Source organism: Oncorhynchus keta, chromosome 28, assembly GCF_023373465.1.
Source record: "Oncorhynchus keta strain PuntledgeMale-10-30-2019 chromosome 28, Oket_V2, whole genome shotgun sequence".
Classification (NCBI taxonomy): Eukaryota; Metazoa; Chordata; class Actinopteri; order Salmoniformes; family Salmonidae; genus Oncorhynchus; species Oncorhynchus keta.
In genome coordinates, this window is record NC_068448.1 from 21,250,793 (window position 1) to 21,264,336 (window position 13,544).

The window sequence follows — 13,544 nt, forward strand, 5'->3', positions numbered from 1 at the left end:
AAGAAACCTAGAGGAACCAGGCTATGTGGGGTGGCCAGTCCTCTTCTGGCTGTGCCGGGTGGAGATAACAGAACATGGCCAAGATGTTCAAATGTTCATAAATGACCAGCATGGTCAAATAATAATAATCATCACAGGCAGAACAGTTGAAACTGTAGCAGCAGCACGGCCAGGTGGACTGGAGACAGCAAGGAGTCATCATGCCAGGTAGTCCTGAGGCATGGTCCTAGGGCTTAGGTCCTCAGAGAGAGAAAGAGATAATTAGAGAGAGCATAATTAAATTCACACAGGACACCGGACAGGAGAAGTACTCCAGACATAACAAACTGACCCTAGCCCCCTGACACAAACTACTGCAGCATAAATACTGGAGGCTGAGACAGGAGGAGTCAGGAGTCACTGTGGCCCCATCCGATGATACACCCGGACAGGGCCAAACAGGAAGGATATAACCCCCACCCACTTTGCCAAAAGCACAGCCCCCACACCACTAGAGGGATGTCTTCAACCACCAACTTACCATCCTGAGACGAGGCAGAGTATAGCCCACAAAGATCTCCGACACGGCACAACCCAAAGGGGGGGGGGGGGGTGCCAACCCAGATGCAAATCAGACATATTTCACCATGGAATTAAAATGGATGTTAAAAGTTAATTTTGGGGCATTTTAGCCAACCCTTTTCCAAACCTTAATCTACTCCTTTTAACCTGCTACATTCATTCTCCTAACCTGCTACAAAAAGTCAATTTTGGACAAGCTGTGTCCCTTCCAGACAACCGGAGTTACACTCCACCCTCCTCTTCAGAACCTCTCCTTTCCACATTGAAGGGGATTTTATTTTCTTTGCTTGCCCATTCTCCACCCCCTCAGTTGGGCTGCTACAAGCTGTAAATAGAAATGCATTTTTCTAGTAAATGGCACATAGCTTACAGAGATGAACACTGAGGTGCTTATAGACCTTGTCATAAAAACAATGACATTTATAGACACACACACAGTGGGAGAGAAATGTGTGGGAGGATGTTGCTGTGGACTGACCCGTTGATATAGGTAACGTTAGCTAGCTACACCAGTTTATCTAGTGGTAACCGAATGTGAAAGTTAGTAAACTATTGCCACACACATCTGATTCATCTGTTCACTCTTTATGCCAATGACAAGGTGGCTAGTTAGCCACCAAGAAGACATCATAAATGTACCATATTACGTATTGGATCACTAAAAAATTGCACATTTTACATTACCATGTAGTTTACAAATTAAATGGTCTGACGGAGATGTGGACATACTCTGTATACAAATCCCAAAAGAAAGAAATGATCTCACTTCAATAAATTTTTATAGGAAGTTAGCAAAAATAGATAAGATCTTGCTACCATGGAAAGGAAAGTACCTGTCTATTTGTGGAGAAAAAAAATCACCCTGATTAACTCCTTAGTTATATCACAGTTGTGACCTACTTTTTAAATATGAACAAAAATATTAAATTTGATTTGGAATGGCAAACCAGAAAATTAGAAGGGCCTATTTATATAACGAATATGAATTCGGTGGGCAGAAATGATTAAATATTAAATCATTAGACCTCACTAAAGGCATCAGTCATACAAAAGTTATACACTGCTAAAAAAAATAAAGGGAACACTAAAATAACATCCTAGATCTGAATGAATGAAATATTCTTATTAAATACTTTTTTCTTTACATAGTTGAATGTGCTGACAACAATCACACAAATTATCAATGGAAATCAAATTGATCAACCCATGGAGGTCTGGATTTGGAGTCACACTCAAAATTAAAGTGGAAAACCACACTACAGGCTGATCCAACTTTGATGTAATGTCCTTAAAACAAGTCTAAATGAGGCTCAGTAGTGTGTGTGGCCTCCACGTGCCTGGATGACCTCCCTACAACACCTGGGCATGTTCCTGATGAGGTGGCGAATGGTCTCCTGAGGGATCTCCTCCCAGACCTGGACTAAAGCATCCGCCAACTCCTGGACAGTCTATGGTGCAACGTGGCGTTGGTGGATGGAGCGAGACATGATATCCCAGATGTGCTCAATTGGATTCAGGTCTGGGGAACGGGCGGGCCAGTCCATAGCATCCATACCTTCCTCTTGCAGGAACTGCTGACACACTCCAGTCACATGAGGTCTAGCATTGTCTTGCATTAGGAGGAACCTAGGGCCAACCGCACCAGTATATGGTCTCACAAGGGGTCTGAGGATCTCATCTCGGTACCTAATGGCAGTCAGGCTACCTCTGCCGAGCACATGGAGGGCTGTGCGGCCCCCCCAAAGAAATGCCACCCCACACCATGACTGACCCACCACCAAACCGGTCATGCTGGAGGATGTTGCAGGCAGCAGAACGTTCTCCACGGCGTCTCCAGACTACGTCACGTCTGTCACATGTGCTCAGTATGAACCTGCTTTCATCTGAAGAGCACAGGGCGCCAGTGGCGAATTTGCCAATCTTGGTGTTCTCTGGCAAATGCCAAACGTCCTGCACGGTGTTAAGCTGTAAGCACAACCCCCACCTGTGGACGTCGGGCCCTCATACCACCCTCATGGAGTCTGTTTCTGACCGTTTGAGCAGACACATGCACATTTGTGGCCTGCTGGAGGTCATTTTGCAGGGCTCTGGCAGTGCTCCTCCTGCTCCTCGCGCAAAGGCGGAGGTAGCGGTCCTGCTGCTGGGTTGTTGCCCTCCTACGGCCTCCTCCACGTCTCCTGATGTACTGGCCTGTCTCCTGGTAGCGCCTCCATGCTCTGGACACTATGCTGACAGACACAGCAAACCTTCTTGCCACAGCTCTCATTAATGTGCCATCCTGGATGAGCTGCACTACCTGAGCCACTTGTGTGGGTTGTAGACTCAGTCTCATTCTACCACTAGAGTGAAAGCACCGCCAGCATTCAAAAGTGACCAAAACATCAGCCAGGAAGCATAGTAACTGAGAAGTGGTCTGTGGTCACCACCTGCAGAACCACTCCTTTATTGGGGGTGTCTTGCTAATTGCCTATAATTTCCACCTGTGAAATTTATTGTCAATCAGTGTTGCTTTCTAAGTGGACAGTTTGATTTCACAGAAGTGTGATTGACTTGGAGTTACATTGTGTTGTTTAAGTGTTCCCTTTTTTTTGAGCGGTGTACTTAAATCCAAACTGGTTCTCTAGTCAATTGGTACGAATGTCTCATCCTATATTCAGGAAGGGTCTTTTCCCCTTTTCAGATTACACCTGCTCACTTTCGGTTGTTTGAAAAGGAAATAATCTCCAAAATAGCTTTATTTTTTAAACAAGCCTTAAAGTTGGTTGCGATTTCAGTTTAATCCACCTGAAAGGACAGAACAAATAGTACAATAAATATTGGTTAAATTCAAATATACTAATTGATTAAAAAAACTATTTATCAATTTTTTTTTTTTTTTTAAAGGTATAATTTTAGTGAATATCATAAATAGGACGAGTGGAGTTGTCACACATGCAGCTAACACAGACATATGGAAATGTCTGCTCTACCCAAAATTACAACCAATTAATTGCAGCATTACCACAAATGGAAAAGGCAAAAAGTATGTCGGCCCTGTATTAAAGAACAAATGGTTAAAGAAGTGTGAAATAAAAACATATACCAATTTAATTTATGGACCAAAACTGACAGCTGTGCCATATAAATTGCTTAATAGTTGGGAAGAGATTTGATGTACCCATTCCATGGCACATGGTTTATGAATTGATACGCAAAACAATGCCGGATTCAACACTTCGAATTTTTCAATATAAATTACTATACAAAATTCTTGCAACTAATAGACGGCGGCAGCGTAGCCTAGTGGTTAGAGCGTTGGACTAGTAACCGGAAGGTTGTGAGTTCAAACCCCCGAGCTGACAAGGTACAAATCTGTCGTTCTGTCCCTGAACAGGCAGTTAACCTACTGTTCCCAGGCCGTCATTGAAAATAAGAATATGTTCTTAACTGACTTGCCTGGTTAAATAAAGGTAAAAAAATAAATAAATACAGTGCCTTGCAAAAGTATTCAGCCCCCTTGAACTTTGCGACCTTTTGCCACATTTCAGGCTTCAAACATAAAGATAAAACTGTTGTTGATTCTTCACAAGAAAATACAAGTGGGACACAATCATGAAGTGGAACGACATTTATTGGATATTTCAAACTTTAACAAATCAAAAACTGAAATTGGGCGTGCAAAATTATTCAGCCCCCTTAAGTTAATACTTTGTAGCGCCACCTTTTGCTGCGATTACAGCTGTAAGTCGCTTGGGGTATGTCTATCAGTTTTGCACATCGAGAGACTGACATTTTTTCCCATTCCTCCTTGCAAAACAGCTCGAGCTCAGTGAGGTTGGATGGAGAGCATTTGTGAGCAGCAGTTCAGTTCATTCCACAGATTCGATTGGATTCAGGTCTGGACTTTGGCTTGGCCAAACACCTGGATATTTTTGAACCATTCCATTGTAGATTTTGCTTTATGTTTTGGATCATTGTCTTGTTGGAAGACAAATCTCCGTCCCAGTCTCAGGTCTTTTGCAGACTCCATCAGGTTTTCTTCCAGAATGGTCCTGTATTTGGCTCCATCCATCTTCCCATCAATTTTAACTATCTTCCCTGTCCCCGCTGAAGAAAAGCAGGCCCAAACCATGATGCTGCCACCACCATGTTTGACAGTGGGGATGGTGTGTTCAGGGTGATTAACTGTGTTGCTTTTACGCCAAACATAATGTTTTGCATTGCCAAAAAGTTCAATTTTGGTTTCATCTGACCAGAGCACCATCTTCCACATGTTTGGTGCGTCTCCCAGGTGGCTTGTGGCAAACTTTAAACAACACTTTTTATGGATATCTTTAAGAAATGGCTTTCTTCTTGCCACTCTTCCATAAAGGCCAGATTTGTGCAGTATACGACTGATTGTTGTCCTATGGACAGAGTCTCCCACCTCAGCTGTAGATCTCTGCAGTTCATCCAGAGTGATCATGGGCCTCTTGGCTGCATCTCTGATCAGTCTTCTCCTTGTATGAGCTGAAAGTTTAGAGGGACGGCCAGGTCTTGGTAGATTTGCAGTGGTCTGATACTCATTCCATTTCAATATTATCGCTTGCACAGTGCTCCTTGGGATGTTTAAAGCTTGGGAAATCTTTTTGTATCCAAATCCGGCTTTAAACCTCTTCACAATAGTATCTCGGACCTGCCTGGTGTGTTCCTTGTTCTTCATGATGCTCTCTGCGCTTTTAACGGATCTCTGAGACCGTATAAATGCACCTGCACTGTGACAGAGACTTGATTACACACAGGTGGATTGTATTTATCATCATTAGTCATTTAGGTCAACATTGGATCATTCAGAGATCCTCACTGAACTTCTGGAGAGAGTTTGCTGCACTGAAAGTAAAGGGGCTGAATAATTTTGCACGCCCAATTTTTCAGTTTTTGATTTGTTAAGAGTTTGAAATATCCAATAAATGTCGTTCCACTTCATGATTGTGTCCCACTTGTTGATTCTTCACAAAAAAAATACAGTTTTATATCTTTATGTTTGAAGCCTGAAATGTGGCAAAAGGTCGCAAAGTTCAAGGGGGGCGAATACTTTCGCAAGGCACTGTATATATGTGGGATACAATCTTCTCAGCTCTGCAGATTCTGCTGTGAGGAGGCAGAGTCATTAGATCATTTTATTTTGGTATTGTCCATATGTAGCTCATTTTTGGTCACCGGTCCAGGAATGGCTGAAGAATTGCAACATTTGCCTAGAACTAACACTACAGATAGCAATACTGGGTGATTTTAAAAGCCATAATCAATAATATAATAATTATTTTAGCAAAAATGTTTATTTTTAATTTACAATCTGTAGAAGTTATGAGAATAGGAAGGTTCAATTATTTTGTGAAGCATCACAGCACAGTTGAAAAATATATGGCAAGTAGAAATCCGAAATGGATGATGTTGAGAGACAGATGGGAGGGGTTGAAGGGTGGGACTAATAACAAGATAAAGCATAAGGGATCTGTAAAATGTATAGGTTCGGGAACTTTTGAAATAGCATAGTTACAAATAAAAATCAAACTGGATGGACATCAGAAATAGAGGAAGGACTAAGAACAAACAAGAACTATTGTAAAGTAGACTGTCTGTAGAATGTGTATAAGATGTATGGACTGAAGGTAGAAGAAGTGTTTATTAGTTTACTTCAATTGGGGGATCGGCGGTAGGGTTTGCGGGGAATAATAATAAAGGTATATTCTAGAAAAAAGTGTCTAGGTATGTGTATGTATATATGTATGCGTGTATGGAGATATGTATATTTACCAAAAAAATATGGTGGATTGGAAATGCAGACAATTACATTGGAAGCAACATTCTTTCCGCAATATTAAGCTGATCTACCCTCTTTTTTTATTTAAAAAAAATACAAATGGGGAGCTAAAAATAGACTAACTTTTTCTGTCAGATTCTGGGTTAGCCAAAACTACCTAACTAGTTAGCTACCTAGTTATTTGGTTTGCACTTGTCCTCAACAATTTCAACAGCAGAATTATATCTTAGAAATATCTTCTTACTCCAGAAATATACAGTGTACAAAACATTAAGAACACCTTCCTAATATCTACAAAGTGGCCCACGTTGACTCTAATGCTTCCCACAGTTGTGTTAAGTTGGCTGAATATCTTTTGGGTGGTGGACCATTCTACACACGGGAAACTGTTGTGAATAAAAAACCCAGCAGCGTTACAGTTCTTGACACAAATGTTCAAAGGCACTTAAATGTTGTCCTTTTTTAACCCTTTAGACCCCAATAGAATTCTAGAATTCTGCTGTAGATTACTGATCATTTATGATGGAAGCTAATTTTCTCACATTTCAAACAGACATAGCAAAAAACGAATGACAATTTAACTTAGTTTTAAAGAGCACGACCTCTTCATTAATATGATGCCACATTAATTTTAATAAAGCACAAGGCTACCTAAATTCTATCGGCATATTGATTGCACTATTTGCGAAGGTAATGCACTCAACCACTGCTACCCTATCTTCCGCAATGCATACAAAGCCCTCCCTTCGGCAAATCCGACCGCGACGCAATCTTGCCCCTACCGTCTTATAGGCAGAAACTAAAACAGGATGTACCAGTGATGAGAACCATTCAACGCTGGTCTGACCAATCGGAATCCACGCTTCAAGTTTGTTTTGATCACGCGGACTGGGATGTGTTCCGGTCAGCCTCAGAGAATAACATGGACCTACAGTGGGAAAAAGACTTACAGAAAACATTTGACCTCTGTCATTGCCAACAAAGGGTTGAGAAACTTTTATTGACCAAATACTTATTTTCCACCATAATTTGCAAATGAATTAATTAAAAATCCTACAATGTGATTTTCTGGATTTTTCTTATTTTGTCTGTCATAGTTGAAGTGTACCTATTATGACAGGCCTCATCTTTAAGTGGGAGAACTTGCACAATTGGTGGCTGACTAAATACTTGTTTGCCCCACTGTATATGTGGGTAAGTTCCTCTCACAGTTCTGATACAACCAAACCTCAGACTTACTAGCCAAAGAGAATGACTGGTCATGAGGTCACATGTAACAGGTAGCATTTGACCAAATCAAAGGAGATCTGGCCTCACAGAGAGTGCTGCCCCAGTACCGTCCCCACGCTAAGACAAAAGTATCAGCAAATGCATCATCCTTTGGGCTAGGGGCGGTCCTTACACAGATGCAGGACAACATGGAGTGGCGTCCAATAGTATACATCTCCCGAAGCTTATCCGACACAGAGCAAAGATATGCTCAAGTGGTGAAGGAGGTGTTGGCTATCACATGGGCATGTGAAAGGCTCAGCCAATACCTTATTGGCCTGCAGTTTACAGCAGAGACTGATCACAAACCACTGTTGGCTCTGTTAGGGACAAAAGCACTGGACAACTTGCCTCCCAGAGTTCTGCGCTTCCGCCTCAGATTACTGAGGTTCACCTACAAGATGGTGTATGTGCCAGGGAAGGCACTGATCACAGCAGATGCACTCTCCAGGGCCCCAATTAAACATCCATAATCAGATGAGGAGCAATGTCTAGAGGGTGAGGTACAGGTGTCCATTAATGCAATAAGGGACAGTCTACCTGCATCTCAGACCAAACTGCAGCAGATTGCATTTTTTATTTTACCTTTATTTAACTAGGCAAGTCAGTTAAGAACAAATTCTTATTTTCAATGACAGCCTAGGAACAGTGGATTAACTGCCTGTTCAGGGGCAGAACGACAGATTTGTACCTTGTCAGCTCAGGGATTTGAACTTGCAACCTTCCGGTTACTAGTCCAACGCTCTAACCACTAGGCTACCCTGCCGCCCATAGTGCAGCAGTGCAAAAAGGGATGGCCCAGGCAGGAGGAACTGCCTCAACTGCTGAAGCCCTATTGGGTGCACCAAAGTGACTTCCACTGTAATGGAGACCTTCTCATGAAAGGACAACAGATAGTTATCCCAGAGACTCTACCAGAAATGCTAGACAGAGTGCATGATGGACACATGGGGATAACCAAATGCAGACTGAAGGCTCAACAGTCAGTGTGGTGGCTTGGTCTGAGTACTCAGATTGCCAAGCTAGTGGCCCAGTGTGAGGTCTGTACAAAATGTCAACCTTGTCATCTGGAGCCAATGATGGCAACGGAGCTGCCAAAACGGCCATGGCAAAAGGTAGGGGCGGATATGTTCTATTGGAAAAATGACACTTATCTGCTAGTGGTAGATTACTACTCAAGATACATTGAAGTAGCAAAGACACCCATAACCACATCAGCTGGTGTTATCAATGGATTAAAGTCAATTTTTTCCAGGCAAGGGGTTACTGAGGTCCTGGTTACAGATAAAGCGCCCCAGTTCTCTGCGAGCTCCTTTTCTGCTTTTGCCGCAGAATATGACTTCATACATGTGACCAGTAGCCCCTACCATTTACAGAGTAATGGTGAGGCAGAGAAAGCTGTGAAAACAGTCAAGGGACTGCTGAAAAAGAACAAGGATTCATACAGGGCTCTGTTAGCTTACAGAGTTACATCACTGCATCATGGGCCGTCGCCTGCCGAGCTCCTGATGGGCAGGAGGCTGCGTTCCCCATTGCCCGTCTCGCCAGCTCAGCTTAAACCCGATGGCCTAACAGGAAGGCCTTCGCTGAGAGGAACAAACATCTGAAACAAACGCAAACTGGAGACTTTAAATCGGAGCCACCGTGCTAAGGAGAGGCCAGAGCTGACCGAAGGTCAACGTGTGTGGATTACAAACTCAAAGACAACAGCAATAGTGCTGAGGAAAGCGGATGCCCCACGCTCCATGTGGTGGACACAGACTCAGAAGAGGTACGAAGAACCTAAACACACCTCAGAGCTCTTCCAGATCTACCAGCCACAGACAGAGGCCACAGAAAATGCACAAAAAGAGGGTGAAGGAGAGAGAATGCTCAGAGCCACAAGCACGCCCAAAAAGGGATGTGAAGCCACCAGAGTTGCTGAAAGACTGTTACGTGAAGAGAAAACACTGTTGGGGACCATACCCAGCAAAAAGAGACTGTACCTACGTTAATGTTAATACTGTGTGATTTAATGCTTTCATACTGTTTCAGGATGGGAAGTAGCATGTTAGAGAATAATACTGGTTTCCAAATGGCATTTCAGTTATGCTTCAGTGGTTATGCATGTTGAGTTCTTGTTCATGGGAGAGGGGAAGATGTAGTAGGATGTCCCTTAGGGGTATCCATACCTATGTAGGACATGCAGGGTTAGGTTAATAAACAGGCTGGAGCTAGAACCTCGTTGTGGCACGTCCTTATTTGCAATGATGACGAAAAAAATGACTCGGTATGCCCCCCTTACCCCGTCACTGTCAATTTCTTGTTTTTAAAGGATGATAGAAGAGCTACACCTGGTGGAGAGAGATTAAGACAGAAAGTTGTTTTATGCATGCTGTACGTTACGACATGACACGTCAAGATGTAACGGAGGGTCCGTTTTTTAAACTTTTCTCCAATACTATAGAGCCATTACCATGTCGATCAACGCTTGAATAGAAACCTAGTTCACACCCCCGATTTTGACGTCAACACAGTCGCTCCAGTTCCATTAGGTTTCTTTGTAGCCTCGTTTGAATGTTGCGGTTGCGCACATTTGTACGGAATGGGGTGAGTTTACGTTACTACCTTAACGACAGATAAGAGGCAATGTATAGCCTATGAATATCTGCACCTAGCAAAACATGACAAACCATAACTTAAGTCCAACCGATAAACAGAAATGACTTTAGCCTTCATTTCGGTGGCTAGTTAGCTGGTTGTCTGTATGACTAACTAGGTTTAAGTGACAGCTGAGGTTGACGCTTCCTGAGCGCAGCCCAAATTTACCGCTACAAACACACCTTTTCTTGCCTGACAAACTAACTAGCTAGCTAAAGCAAGCAGCTTGGGCCGTTTCCATATGAATTACATTGGTAGAAAGACAAAACAACCAACTAGTTAGCCGACAATATTAACAGCTAAACACGGCAACTATTTCCATGAGACGAAGAGCAATCATTCGAGCTCCACCGCTGATGTGCTAGCCTGTACCAACCAAGTTATCGCTAATTTGTGAGCTATTTACATAGGACCCAGCTCGCTAATGGCCTGGTAGGGCTTCATTGTCCCTCTAACCACTCTGACATCAATGAAAATGCACTCACATCAAAACAGTATATTGCTTTTAAAACTCAACTCACTTTGAAAAAGTACAAACAACCGTTTGAATCCGAGTGCAAAACATTGTAGTTGCGGATGTTTCAAATCCTAACAACTAAATGGACAGCACTTTCTAGGGTGACGATTAATTCAAAACACCATATGCAGGGTTCACACAAGATGTTTGAGGTGCTTACAGTACTTGAATTTGGCACTCTGAAATTCAAGTACTGGAATACCTTTAATCAAACATTTTCTCGTCGGTACTTGACAAGTATTTATTAAAATGAGAGAATAGAAAATGATAAAATGTTAGAAAAATGTATTGATCTTACTTTCCAGGCAGACTGCTGAGTTTAATTTCCTCACGTTTCGGGCTATGGTTTACAGGCGAGCGAGCTCATTCCACCCACACTGCCACTCAGCCAGGCAGGTATAGAACTGACTGAATAGGCGTCGCCAAACGTCACATCGATAGCTAAAATGCAGAGCAAATGTAGATTCAAGCCTGCCTTTTGTGCGTATGGAACATTTCTGGGATATTTTATTTGAGCTCATGAAACATGGGACCAACACTTCACATGTTGCTTTTTATATTTTTGTTCAGTTATAGTTTACCCCAAACATTTTTTTACCACTACATCACTGGACCAAACCACACTGTAAGGTGCAAAAAATGTGCCAGACTTTAAATCAGCCCTGAAGGGGGAAAGAGACAACGCTGCACTGACGCCAGTTGTACATTGAGTTTTTCTCTCCAGAGCTTGTTTGTCTCATTCAATGGGCGCCTGCGATATTCCACTTGATCAAGCGGCAGCCGTGCTCCTGCCATTCTGGTGGCCGTTCACGTTCCGTTGTCACACAGCCCACTCGCCCTTCTCCCAACCGGCGACTTTAAAGCTGCCACTCGGAAGCAATGCGCTTTTTTTGTAGCTGTTAAGTAGTATATTCCCGATTTCCCAATAAAAATACAATACAGTCAGTCATTCAGTGGGAATTGTGTACTAATGTGAATAGAAAATGTGTGTAGTACTGATGATGCTGTAATAATTTACCAATCTTGTTTGCAGACCTGCCAACATGCACGCATTTTGCGTACCATCTACGCAATTATCTGTCCATGTACGCAGGTACAAGTTCCGAGTTAAATAGGGTCCGATGTTTTTTTTTTATATATATATTTACATTTTAATAAAATAAAAAAATCCACTGAGTAAATCTAACATCCCGATTCTCGAGTTGCAACACACAGACATGTACGGAGTGTGTGTCAACGGACATGGAGATTAAATACGCCATTATTCCCCGTAGCTACCCGGTGTCTACCGTGTTTGTTGTGATGCTGAGTTTGCCGACTGTCAGCTGTACGTAAACACATGGACAAATCCCTTTTCGACTCCGTGTGTTGTGGAAAGGTAAATACTAATTATGTCAAGCTAATTTTAGCGAACATAAGATGGACATTCAGTGGGCTCTAAAGTGGCAGTTGTTGAAATGCATATACGAAAAATAACTGGTCGCATTTGTGCGAGTGTGATATACATTTAATTTAGCATCCCATTAGTTGTATTTTCCATGTAACATTACGAGGATCATGCAACCTGATAGACTGTAACTGTCTTATGATCCAAGTCACAAAAAGCATTTACAAAAGTAAAATAAAAAATAAATAAAACATCTTGGCATTAAATGGAGACGGGAGTTTAGAAGAATGCGCGATGAAGAATGTATGATTGTGCCATTCGTTATACAATACATAGCCTACCACATATTACAGACGGAAGAAACAAAATTACAAAAAAATGATTTAATATCTTTGGTACATCATTGGTCTAGCCTATACTCAAAAATGCCACTCCATGAGTCTGGGAGAGTACCTATAAGCCTAGGCGATGCTGTTGGATAATTGATTGTGCACGATGGCTTAGTGATAGTGTTTTCTTCCATAATTAATAGGCTGACATTACCTTTAGCTGAATAATTTTTCTGGCTGTAGATATACAGTAGGCCAACTCGTATTCTGTTCTTCTGAAATACATTTCTTCATATCATGTTTCTTTAGACCTTCCTAAAATGTATTAATGGATATATTGTGACGGTGTGGGCTGTATTACATGGTTTTATTGTGACGGTGTGGGCTGTATTACATGGATTTATTTCGACTGTGTGGGCTGTATGTATTACATGGATTTATTGTGATGGTGTGGGCTATATTACATGGGTTTATTAGACTTTTAAAAATGTAGATGTTCCAAAGGCTGGCATTAGCGGCTTGAATGCAGCTTAGCTTGTATGCTTGGAGGGCTGGAGAATCTAAATGTGTGTGTTAATTAACGGTCAATTACCATGAGACCGGCATTGTTTTGCATGACAATAACTGTCTGACAAAATTTCATGACCGCCACAGTCCTATATCAAGGGGTTGTGAAACATTCATACAGACGTAAAGGGGAACCAATAGTATTGATTCATGTGAACGAGGGTAATAAAAATACAATTTTGGTTAGGTTGCTCACCCGACACCGACAATATAATAATATAAATCTATGTAACTTTAGTGATTTGGTCAAATGTAAAGGAGTAAAAAGTAAGTTACTTCCTTCAGAAATTACTTGAGTAAGAGTACAGGTACTGCCCACAGAGAGTAACTAGAGAAGTACTAGTTTCTCAAAAAACTCAAAGGTCCGTAGTGGGCCAGATTCAAACTCATGCCTACTCTGATGTGTGCTTTTGTCAGCAGCTGTACCCACTGGATCACACAGGTGCTAAAATAAACATTAAGCTATTTTGTCTAATTCTTGCCATGAACATA

General features: G+C 42.0%; 1 protein-coding gene across 5 annotated transcripts in view; it reads left to right on the plus strand.

The window, feature by feature from the left end:
• Positions 1-13,544, plus strand: part of LOC118360802 (lysine-specific demethylase 5B-B-like) — a 38,060-nt gene that overhangs the window by 11,308 nt on the left and 13,208 nt on the right. The window lies entirely within an intron of this gene.